This window comes from Mixophyes fleayi, chromosome 9, assembly GCF_038048845.1.
Source record: "Mixophyes fleayi isolate aMixFle1 chromosome 9, aMixFle1.hap1, whole genome shotgun sequence".
Taxonomy (NCBI): Eukaryota; Metazoa; Chordata; class Amphibia; order Anura; family Limnodynastidae; genus Mixophyes; species Mixophyes fleayi.
In genome coordinates, this window is record NC_134410.1 from 35,241,458 (window position 1) to 35,253,593 (window position 12,136).

Below are 12,136 nucleotides of genomic sequence, written 5' to 3' on the forward strand. Positions count from 1 at the left end.
TTTGGAGTGTGGGAGGAAACCAGAGCACCTGGAAGAAAACCACGCAAACACGGGGAGAACATACAAACTCCTCACAGATAAGGCCATGGTCGGGAATTAAACTCATGACCTCAGTGCTGTAAGGCAGAAGTGCTAACCACTTAGCCACCCCTAATATCCCAACTACTTCCTAGTGAATCGGATGGAACAGTGGCCTCAATGAGACGATTCATGGCAAATAGTGTCAGGGCTGAAATTACACGATTTCCTGCTTCATATTTCCTCTGCTCTTGCTACTTGACTTCCCCTTCGGGAGAATACAAAAGTTGGCAAGTAGGGCAGTACTTCGCTTTGCAAATAAGTGGAGCCCAATTCTGATGTTACAGGTTGCCGAGAGGTTCCAGTGCATTTGGGCAGGCAGCCGTTTGCTATGTAGTTGAGTGCAAGCTATTGTTCATGGCCATCAACTATTTTCAGAAAATGGCAATTGTGGTTGGCGGTAGTGTCCTGCAGTGAGATTACTGACAGAAAGCTACTAGCCTAGTGACTAGGGAATTATCTTCTCAACAATATATATATATATATATATATATATATATATATATATATATATATATATATATATATATATATATATATATATATATATATATATATTAATATTACACACATGAAGACACATACACATTTCCATATTTCTTATTAGTAACTTTTATATAAGCCAATTCGTATGTTTACATTCAGTGGTCATTCAAGGATTTATGTTAACTTTTCATTTATTTTAATTTAAACATGCTCAATTTATAGCTTCTGCCTAGCAAGGAGAGCACTTAATCAACGTACAGTCTGAAGTAGAGATGGATGAGGCGCCATTAAAATAAGTGGGTGCAAGTAGATCCAATATGAAAAAGTCACACAATTAACATTTTACATTTCCTAGTGCAGGACGAAAGCAAATGCATAGTAAATGTATTTTCTTCTTTTTCCTTTGTATTTGACCCCAGAGGGTTCATTTATCAAATTTAAACTCTATCCTATAGTTAGCCAACAGTTAGATGCACTCTGCTCAAGAGTGCATCTAGCTAGCACCTTAGATATCAATAAAATATCGCCGGGACAACCAAGCGATACTAATCTGCATGGACTAGTCTTGGAGTGGTAAAGATTAATTTAATGCTTCACCGGGCCAGTCCCAGGGGATATTGCGCATGCAGATGTGGGCTATAAGTTCAACTTCGTAAAAATAAAGAAAAATAAAAAATAGTTTTACAAATCTTAAAAAAAAATACTGCTTTCTTCTTGTATTATTTGTTATTATTATTAAATGTATTTATAGGGCGCCAAAAGGTGTCCGTAGTCCCTTACAGGGACAAACAATATCACAGTACAAGGTGAGACAGCACGGTACAATTAACAATAAGCACAGTAACTCAGGAAGCTCAAGGCACAGCTAGAGAGAGGGGCTGGAGGGGTGGGGGAGAGGGAAGATCTGCATACGCTGGTAGCCTGAGCCCAAGGGGGAGGGCGCGGATGACAGGAAGGGCCACAGAGGGGTGTAGAGAAAAGCGAGAGGGGTCAGAGGCAGGGCCATCTTATCAACTTTATGGGCCCCTGGGCAAAGCAGTGCACTGGGGCCCCTACCTACACAACCACTCACAGGAATAAAAATGTAAATTAACGATAAAATTACGTTTATATTTATTGTTACCTGCAAAACAAACTCAAGGTTTAAACACTTAAAAAATGCTGTACTACAGAGATTAATCCATATAAAATTGTTTTTATTATAAACAAAATAATTATAAACTATGAATTATTTAATATTAATCAAATGTTCAACACAAACAAAATTATTATAAACTAAGAATAATTTATTATTAGTGTTCAATACACTGTGCCCTCCATTATGCTCCTGTTTGTCCCCCTTCATCCTGCTTCTGATCAGCCCCTATTTCACACACTGTGCCATCCATTATTCTTCTAATTGTCTCCTTCATCATTCGCCTCTGATCCCCCCCCCCTCAATCTGCCCCTGTATCAGATACTGTGCCTGAGCCCTCCATTATTCTTCTATTTTTCCCCTTTCACTTACCTTTCTACCACCTTCTTCTCTTCTTTTTTTTTTATTTCTGTTTTCTTTATTCCTCGCTTGTTTGTCCATCACGTCGTGGCTCCTCCATGCTGTGTTCCTCACTGAAAATGTTGGGTGTCTTGACATCATGCCGATAGTCAGTGCGAGCGCAGCACGGAGGAGGGGAACAGGGAGGGAGCCATATCGCTACTGCATGACCGCAAATAGGCAAGTTTTTTTCTTTTTTGTATTACTTCAGAGCACTGCCAAGGGGCCCCGTGCATGAGGGGCAGCCCTGGTCAGAGGGCAGAAGGTCCTCAAGGAGGAGGGCTAAGTAGCTGGAGAGCAGAGTTAAAAGTGGTGGAAACAGGAGGAGAGATGGCCCTGCCCAAAGGAGCGTACAATCTAAGGGATCGCCATCCTTACATCGCCATCCTTACATCACACTAATTGAATAATCCTTGTTAAATAGGCTTCAACATACTTTGCATGGGGAAGCTATTATCTGCAAAACCCAGCAATTCTTAACACGGCTAGAATAAGCCCCCACAATGGGACTGCTATCCACATTTCCACCAGCAATAGGGCTTATTGTCCTTATATAAATATACCCCTTAGGCATGGTACGGTTGTGCAAGAAAATAAGAGATTATTTTATTGTGTATGCTGCTTTAGTCTCAATGCCTAAAACAAAAACAAAACAAACATAATGATTAGGACATTTTTACTGCAAAGCTAGTGATTTGTTATAGAATTTTAATGTATTGTTAAAGAGCTTAAAATAAATATCATTGCTTCATGTCATATACAAGCATCTGGAGAGTAATTCAAGATCGGAGATCTATAGAGGCAACACTGAAACATCTGCTCTGCTTATTCTAGACACAGTAGCAATATCATTCTTATTTTTGCTGTGAGTTTATTTTATATAATGTGCCATTCTCACTCTTCCCATTATTAAATACCACAAGCTCTTTGTATTGGTGATTTTTTTTGTTGTTAATAAAAGCAGACCAGGAAAGTTCCTTTATTTGCCCTGTGTCATTCCAGTCTTTTTTTTCCCCCCGAAATCTCAGAATTACTGATTGCTGTAGACTGAGACATGTCAAACAACAAAAAGGAAATTGATAATAATCAGAACTGTTGGATTTCCCAGAAAAAGAGTCATGGAATAAACAAAATAAATTCAAATAAAGAATCTACAAATTATTGAATATTTAAAGGCACACATTTTGACAGCAGAAAATATCAAGATAGTGCAACCATCATTTCTGTAAAACTGTCCGAGTTCAAATCAAGAAGAGGAGGCTGGAGAACATGTCTTTACTGTGTGATATATACTGAGACTTGAAGATGGCTGCCAGGTATTTCCGGTCAGCCAGCACTTCCTGAATGGCAAGTGGATGGCAGTGATGTCACTTCCGCCAACCACACATAGCATACATCTACAATTTCAGATATATAAAAGTGCTACGGAATTTGCTGACGCTATATAAATAACTGTTGATGATGATGACATATATTAGTGTAAAACCCGTACACACTTACCATACCACTCAAAATTTTGAATCACGAATATCAGGACAAAATAAGCTCCGCCCCGGTGTCGCCCAAAACACAGCACACAAATTTGTGTACAACCCCACCCACTTTAGGTTAAACCACACCCCTTTCGCAGCCCACAAATCGGGACAGTTGGGAGGTCAGACATCCTCCCATAATGAAAGAAAAGAGGTGCACAGTCAGCATAGGGTAAAAGAGCTCAAGCCTGTTAGGAGGCCAGGAAAAGTGTATTATTCCATACAAAGTAGCAGTGACATTAAGACCAATGATGTTTCACTGCTGCAAAGAGCACCTTCCTCAATGGCTGTCAAGAAGCACCTCCTCAAACTTGCCTTTGACATTACTATTTACTAATACATGACGTTTATCACAGCGATAGAAAACCAGCTATCATCATTACCGATACCCAGCTGCCTCGTAGATGCTGGCCGGTAACTGACCAATTTGCTGAGCCAGTCTGGGTGTTCTGTGCATGCGTGACCTGGCGGTTCTAGCCTGAGCAGTGGAACTAAAAGCCCAGATTAAAAATAGATCAAAATAATATAAGGTATTGTAAAAGAATTGTCAATTAAAAAAAATTTTAACAAAAAATCTTCAATGAAATAAAGCATTTTTTTATTGAATTTCTTCAGCTACCGCTATCCTGAGATAGCGATAAGAGGTAATTGTACCTCTATGTCCCTTGTTAAATAGGCTTCTCCAAGCTTATCACTGGTGGAGGATACCTCCCATAGCAGCATTATTGCCAGCATTAACCCCTTGGTATATAAGGTGAAACATAAAAAGCCCCATCTCTAGTGATAACCATTTACGCCAGAGATGGGGCTTTTCTTCTCCATTTGATAAACAGAACCTCAAGTGTGGCCACAAGCTGTCTGCGACTGAGTAGAAAAGCCACAAAGAAAATATTTCTTCTCCAATACCATGTAGGTGCTTTACCACTTCTAAAGCACTTATTACAAAGTGCGATGCAGCAGCTGGCCCTTAATCTGCTTAGTTTAATACAGTTTTCTGATTAAATCCATTTGTTGCAGAGATGTGTTCTCTGTCATGCACTTTCTAAAGCTCATCCCACGTTTCTTTTTGTGGTATCACATTTGCATATGTGCACACTTTGCTCATCATTTGTGCTAATGGAGATGGTACTTTGGGATATTTTGACATTTTTCGAGCCAATTATCTAGGAGAGGAATAGGCATGGTCTCCTGTGGATATTTCCATGTACCTTGCCTTTTTAGCAGCATTTTCATTTTAAACCATTCCTCCCAAATGTCCCAATTTCAACGGGACAGTCCCGATTTTAGGGCCCGGACCCGGGCTCACCAGGGGGCCCGGCGGAACACATTTAACAGGGGGCCTGCTATCTTCAGCCTGGCTGTCACTGTGACAGTCAGGCTGAAGACTGGGAGCCGGATCATGGCCACAAAAGACACAAAAGGTAAGTTGTTTTTTTTTTTTTTTTTTTTTTCTACAGGATTTTTTTTTTTTTCATTGCCTTGGGCCCCCTTTCCCCCTGGGCCCTCAGGCACCTTCCCATCGCGCCCAGTCAGAAAGATGGCCCTGGTTCATCGGGGGGGGGGGGGGGTCACCGGGGGGGGCCCTGCCTGCTTCGTCGTACTGGGCGCCACGATTTCTGATGGCGGCCCTGATGGTCAGCCTAGCGCTTTAGAGAGTTAGGCAGCCCTTTGGGGGCGTGGCTACACCCCTGTCGTGCCATGGCCACGCCCCCTGTCCCACTGCTGGGGACAGAAATGTTGGGAGAAAAACTTTAACCTTCAATGACTGGTAGTCTGAGTTGTCAGATTGGCCATTGTGAACGTCACCGAGATGCTATTAAGATTTATTTTTCTTAACCTTCTGACTTTCACTGTTTTCCTGGAACCATAACCTGTTAGCAGCAGATAATTCTGCAGACTGTCCAGGTCTGTTGACAATTTTCTCCTTTTAATATGGAGCAAATCTTACAAGCTGCAGCTACACACGTCATAGTCTATTGTGCACTCTGTACAGTGTACACAGTGACTGTGTCTGCAGTCCTATTAGTAATGCACAACAAACAGAACTGCTCGGTGCATCTAAGATTTGCCTTTGATTGATTTGTGCATTCTGTTCCCAATGAGGAAAATTTGTAGCAAAATGTATTTGTACAATATTAAATCAATACCAATCTTTTCTTAATGACAGAAGCTGAAAAGACAGCAGCAGAAATCAACGGAAGACGGATTTGATTTGTCTCTAGTATTCTGCAATTAGGGAGCTTCAAGAAGAAGGATAAATACGTTCGCGTTCAGAAAAACGGTATCTGTCTAGATAAACATCCAGATAGTGCACAATGAGCATGGAAGAACATTATACACAGGGCTGGGCCTATAATGAAGAGACACAAGGCAGCTGTCTCAGGCAGCAAAATAAATTAATTAAAATTTTTAACAAACAAATTTTTAATGCAAAGTTTAAATTAATGTTGCATTTACCTTACCTAATTTTACAAATTTTAAAATTTGTACAGTAGTTATGAATATACATGGAATACCAAAGAACAGATCGCAAATGTTTCCTTTAAAATTTCTGGCAACGCTTATTAAAGGGGATCCCTTGTGAATTTCACCGATACTACACACTTTTTTTCTGGGGGTTTTTTTTTAAAAAAAAGAAAAAAAATAGGAATTTTTAACTTGTAGGTTTAGTGAACGCATGTGAAACGCTGTTCATGTAGAAGTACATGTCACCTACGCACATTGGAGGCAGTCATTTTGTGAGCCGAACCACTACATGCAAGCAGCCTATTAATTCACTTTAAATTAAATTAAGTTAGCCCTTTAACATTTTCAAAATATTTACTAAAACTTTACAAACTTCCACCCCAAAGCTGGAGCAGTGATTTCCAACAATTAATGTCCCACTAACAAAGATTTCTAGAACATGACATCTGGATTATAAGGCATACAATCATGGTTGGTAATAATAAAGCCCTTTAAAGCTATAATCCCGGAATGTCCAGGAGACTCCAACAGTAAAGGAAAACCTCCGGAAATTCTTTCCTGCCACAAAGTAGGTTGTAACATAATGCAAATTGCATGTCATTAAACCCCACCCACCTCAGTATAAGAGGTAGAGGCGTTAGGACATGAAATTGCGGCATCACACATCTGCACATTGTTTACTTGAGGTGGGAGGAGCTTAATGTCACAATCGGTCCTGAAACAAGGCAGGAAGAGCAGACTAGATTGCATACAGCCCTTCAAACAAAATGAAACACAATAATAAAGGTAGGAACCATACATTCCATGATCTCTAACTTTATATCAATGTATTTCTTGTTCTATTCATGGATAGTCAAGGGTCTATTCACACTTTAAAGAAAATGTTAGACATTTTTTCAGCGGGTAAAAATCAGTTCCACGTTTACCCTGCATATTATAAAATGTGAGATTTTAAACCTGTATAGGTCAGGCACTGCCTATTGTACCGTGTAAGGTTTGATAAATGACCACCATACTTTGCTTTACATTAGCAAGGCACCACTGGATCATTGCTTGTGTAATTAATGAGTTAGCTGCAGTGAACCATTGTAGACCATTTGCACAGCTACACACCTTTACCAGAGTTACTGTATCTACATGTCTGCATTTATGCCTAAGGCTTAAAGTAGTTTCACACTTCAGACTGCCCCTGTGCTATATAGTACAGGGACAGTATGCAGAGCAGAGCATTTTGTAAAGCCTGTTCCCACGGAGTCATGCCGCGGGTACTGTTTTGTCTGCATGAAGAAATTGGTAGATCAGAGTTACAATAGTTACCTTCATGGGGATTTCAAATATCTTTCCATTGCAGAAATAATTGGAGCGCATGACTCAGGCCTAAAAGAACACTCCCTCTGTGAATCAGGTCCTCTTTTGTAGGGGCACATTTTATTCAAGAGTTAAAAAGAAACGGGTTCCACCAGTGGAGGGCTGGCAAATTTTAGCCCGCGGGGGGGGGGGGGGGAGAGCTGATTCAGCAGCCTATTAGAAACATTTGAAACAAAAAATATGCAGGCGGCCCGGTGACTCAGCCCAAGTTAGCCCACTATGTGACCGGCCCGATGGGAAGGTGCCCCCCTGCACAGCCTGCCCCAGGGTTCCACTTTAGTAGTGAATGGTTACATTTTTAACAGGACATTTCCAAACATACAAATGTCTTCTAATGCCTCCAGGAGTCTTCAAATATAAGTTCTCGGACCAGGCCCTGGACACCAATTTACATCCCATATGGGGTGGGTTAGACTGGATACTGCCGTGGTACAGATGGAGAAATCTTCTTAAAAAGCCACATGGATGAGTAATACCATGGCTAGTTCTTTCTCTTTTGGGTAAACAGTAGAATTACATAGTAAAATCTAAAAAATCACTTTTGTCAACTCTAAAATTCCACATAGCACTAAAATTATACTGTACATCCCATCGTCCTCCTCACCATGAAGACAATGGGGGTTTAGTGCCCCCATGAGATACTCACCCTATGGCACCTGATTAAAAGGAAACTCAAAATTCTCCTGCCTGTTCTTACATTTAAATTAACCATAGATCAGGGTCTCAGGTGGGTATCTCACAAGTACTGGGGTACTGGCCACCAGAACCCTGCACTTCTGCTGTAGAACCAAGGTGTTTCATTAAAATGTTAGCTTTTTTTAAGCTATTGCATATTAACCTAAGCATACCAAAGCTCCTCTTTCCTCATCAGGCAACCAAGTTCAGCACACAAAAAAAATATTTCATGCAAATCACCATTGTAGGTTGATGAGAAGAGACACCAATGCAGTAACAATAGTTACCCTTATTTAAAAAGAGATCTGAACTATCTATTTTGACTTTTCACTTAAATTGTTGCTTTAAGGCTCCCAAAAACATCTCGACACACAAAAGTGTATGCAAACAACCTCTATTAATGGGCTCCACTGCAGCCATGTGCAATGGCTCTAATTTAAAGTACAGTGGAGAGATGGCAAAAAAAAAAACATTTCTGGGAAGAAGGATTCTCAAATAACTGGAGATTTCCTACTGCGATTGCCTCAGAGGAATATAAAACTACATGAGAAAGCAGATGTAATACGATGCTCACACTGGGCTCGGTAATCTAATTGTTCCCGGAGCACATTATCTTGACATTTAGAAATATTGTTTTTGAACACTATTATAACACATTCAAAGTTCCTGCCTATTTGCGATGAATAAAATCCGCAGGGCTTCAAAGGAAACAATGACTCATAATTACTTTTTTTCTTTTTTTGCTCGCTAAACTTCTTGCTCCGGTTTCATTTTTTTATCATGGTTAATGGTAAAATTAATCCTTTACATGCAGCTGCAAAGATTTATCTCGGAGGCATCATGTTGAGTGTCTATAAACGATATACAAATGAATACTGATGGGAGGCTGTCTGCACCTCTCTTTGAATTTGAGTTTATTGTTTTATGCTAAAAATTATTCTTGGCACGAGTGACAATGATGCTGGGCATGATTTGCTACTTAATTTTTCTGTTCTTCCTTCTTATTTTTTCTCTCAAAGATATGACTTTAGGAAAGTCACTAACTGCCGCTAGTTTGCGTTTACAAATACTGTACATTGTATTTCTGTTTCGCAGTCCTTAGTTAGCATCTAGTATTCAGGTCTCGTACACCATTCTGTTATGTATCTATTTAGTCTTGTTTGAAAGAAGCTAAAATGTATTTGAAAGAGAAAACCATAAAACAAAAGTCACATCAAAGACAAAGTGGATACACTCAGCTGCCGCTAAGCGTGTTGCATGACTCATGTATGACGATCCTGCCACATTTAGAAGATACCTGTAACGCCGTCTTGCTCATTGCTTGTTTACCTTTAATTGAATGATCCAAAATAGATTAAAACACACAAAAAAAATAAAAGTTAGGATATTGCTTATAAACCAAAAAACAGGTAACAGTGCAGTAACCTACTAAAAATAATTTTTCTGAATAATTTTAGATGAACCATAAAAAAAACAGTTATTCTATGGCGAGCTCAAGGAGGACCAAAAGCTCCCTTAGCGAGGAAGGGTTTCCCAACTATTCAACTTCTCTTACGAGTTTTTAGAAGGAGCGTCCATTATATTTTGGGCTAGACCACGAGATAACATTAGTTCTTTTACTTTTTTTTATATTTATTTGACCTACTTGAGCTTTGGATTACAAGGAGTCAAATAACTGACACGAGTCCTTATCTCCCACACCAAATCTATTGGGGTACTCTCTGTGCCCTAGTGGGTCTAGAGAAAGAGTTCTATCATTTACAATAATAACCTTTACATTTTAAACAAACAATATTTAACAGTGCTGCATTAAACACAACTTTATGCTTGAAATAAAGCATTTAAAAAAAAAAAAAAGTGTGTTTTTTTTTGTAGTAATGACATCCTCTGTTATACTTGATAGTTATTAACGCCTGTAAAAGTTTAAGACAATTTGATAACAAGTCCTAATGCCACCACACTAAAAAAAAAATCTGCTTTTGGTGGCAATAGAGCTTTCCATCTTTTGATAAATAGAGCCCCTAATATCTTTTACAAACTATTTTTAAATGGCCATGTACAGGGGAAATGCAGAACACCAACAAAAATAGCAATTATATTTAATGTTATGGCATAACCCTTAGTTGCACTGAGCAGTGGTGCAAATATCACACACTTACTACTAAACTATGAGAGTTGTGCGGATCCTGTGCCCAGTTAAGCAGAAGGGATTTCAGAGGGTAAAATTTCTGCAATGTTCTATTATCTGAAAACCTTCAATCTTTCCAGCTAGATACTGCCCAGTAGATTCGGAAGTGCTTGGGAATGTCCACGCATTGAATGTTAACGCTATGTGCACACCCTACATGGCCAAAACCAAGTGGCATTTTCTGGCCTTTATTCTGCACTCTCTTGACTCCCTATGGCTGAGTTTTACTGAAAATGACTCCAACATATATGGCAAAGTATATACTGTAAATGAATATAAAATGTATTAAAAAATACATTCAAATCTAAAATGTTCAGTATGGAGACCATCCAACTATTTCAGCTTATTAATGGAAACAATACAGAAATTAACTGTTCATTAATGACTATAATAAATGTCTATTTTAGTCATTTATGAACAGTTATTCTTCCTAATTAATCACAACCATAATCTTGTTAATTTTTGGTATACTATTTATAGGAGACTACCAAGTCTCTTTGGTTTGAAGCATTTCTTCAATTTTGTCAAGTTATGATAAATTATTTACAATATTATAAAGCCCTATTGGTATCACTTTTTCTTTTAAGGTTTAGATATTATGCACTCGCTGGCTGTCACTGTGTAGGTAGAAATTACTTCTATGAATAAAACAGAAGACATGTTTATCGCTACAGTCAGTAAAGCTAAGACATCAAAATGAGGTTTAAAAAAAATATTTAGAGAGCATAACGGTTTTAAAATGCAGGAATGAGGGTCAGTAAGCAAATTATGGGTGAGGCTGCTCTTAAAATCCATACTCCCATGGTATTTGCAACTCAACCCAGCATTGCTGCCGTTCCACTGTAAACAGCATTAATACGTCGACCGTTCGACTGCAAACAGCATTAATACGTCGACCGTTCGACTGCAAACAGCATTAATACGTCGACCGTTCGACTGTAAACAGCATTAATACGTCGACCGTTCGACTGCAAACAGCATTAATACGTCGACAATATTATTAGGTGGACAGTATTATTAGGTAGACAGTAGACAGTATTATTAGGTCGACAGTAGACAGTATTATTAGGTCGACAGTAGACAGTATTATTAGGTTGACAGCAGTGGCGGATCCAGGGGGGGGGGGGGCGATAGACACTTGCTGCCGACGGCTGCACAGTATGTGCAGGTCCGTCCAGCCGTGACGGGTAGGGACAGTGTGCTGCCCGGCTGCTCTGACTGTGTTTAAAACACAATCAGAGCAGCCGGGCAGCACACTGTCCCTGCCTGTCACGGCTGGACGGACCTGCACATAGTGTGCAGCCGTCGGCAGCCTAAGATGCTAGAAAGGGGCGGGGCCTAAATCGCCCCGGGTACAGCATTTTTCTAGATCCGCCCCTGGTCGACAGTAGACAGTATTATTAGGTCGACAGTTCGACAGTAGACAGTATTATTAGGTCGACAGTTCGACTGTAGACAGTATTATTAGGTCGACAGTTCGACTGTAGACAGTATTATTAGGTCGACAGTTCGACTGTAGACAGTATTATTAGGTCGACAGTTCGACTGTAGACAGTATTATTAGGTCGACAGTTCGACTGTAGACAGTATTATTAGGTTGACAGTTCGACTGTAGACAGTATTATTAGGTCGACAGTTCGACTGTAGACAGTATTATTAGGTTGACAGTTCGACTGTAGACAGTATTATTAGGTCGACAGTTCGACTGTAGACAGTATTATTGTTTAACAAAAAAAAAAGCTTCATGTTTTCCCATTAAAACATTAAAAGTAAGACGGAAATTGATACACAGAACATCAGATTTGAGAG

At 39.6% G+C, this 12,136-nt stretch overlaps 1 protein-coding gene across 4 annotated transcripts in view; it reads right to left on the bottom strand.

Annotated features, from left to right (window-relative positions):
- The window catches only part of GPC3 (glypican 3), a 301,135-nt gene that overhangs the window by 212,484 nt on the left and 76,515 nt on the right, over window positions 1-12,136 (bottom strand). Inside the window, exon 1 of one of the 4 annotated variants that reach the window (XM_075187255.1) lies at window positions 3,280-3,298. The exons of 2 other annotated variants lie outside the window; for them this stretch is intronic. The gene's annotated coding sequence lies outside the window, so the exon portion shown is untranslated. Of the gene's footprint in view, window positions 1-2,071; window positions 2,091-3,279; window positions 3,299-12,136 lie in introns of those variants that run through there. One more of the 4 variants, XM_075187256.1, reaches the window with a different exon arrangement.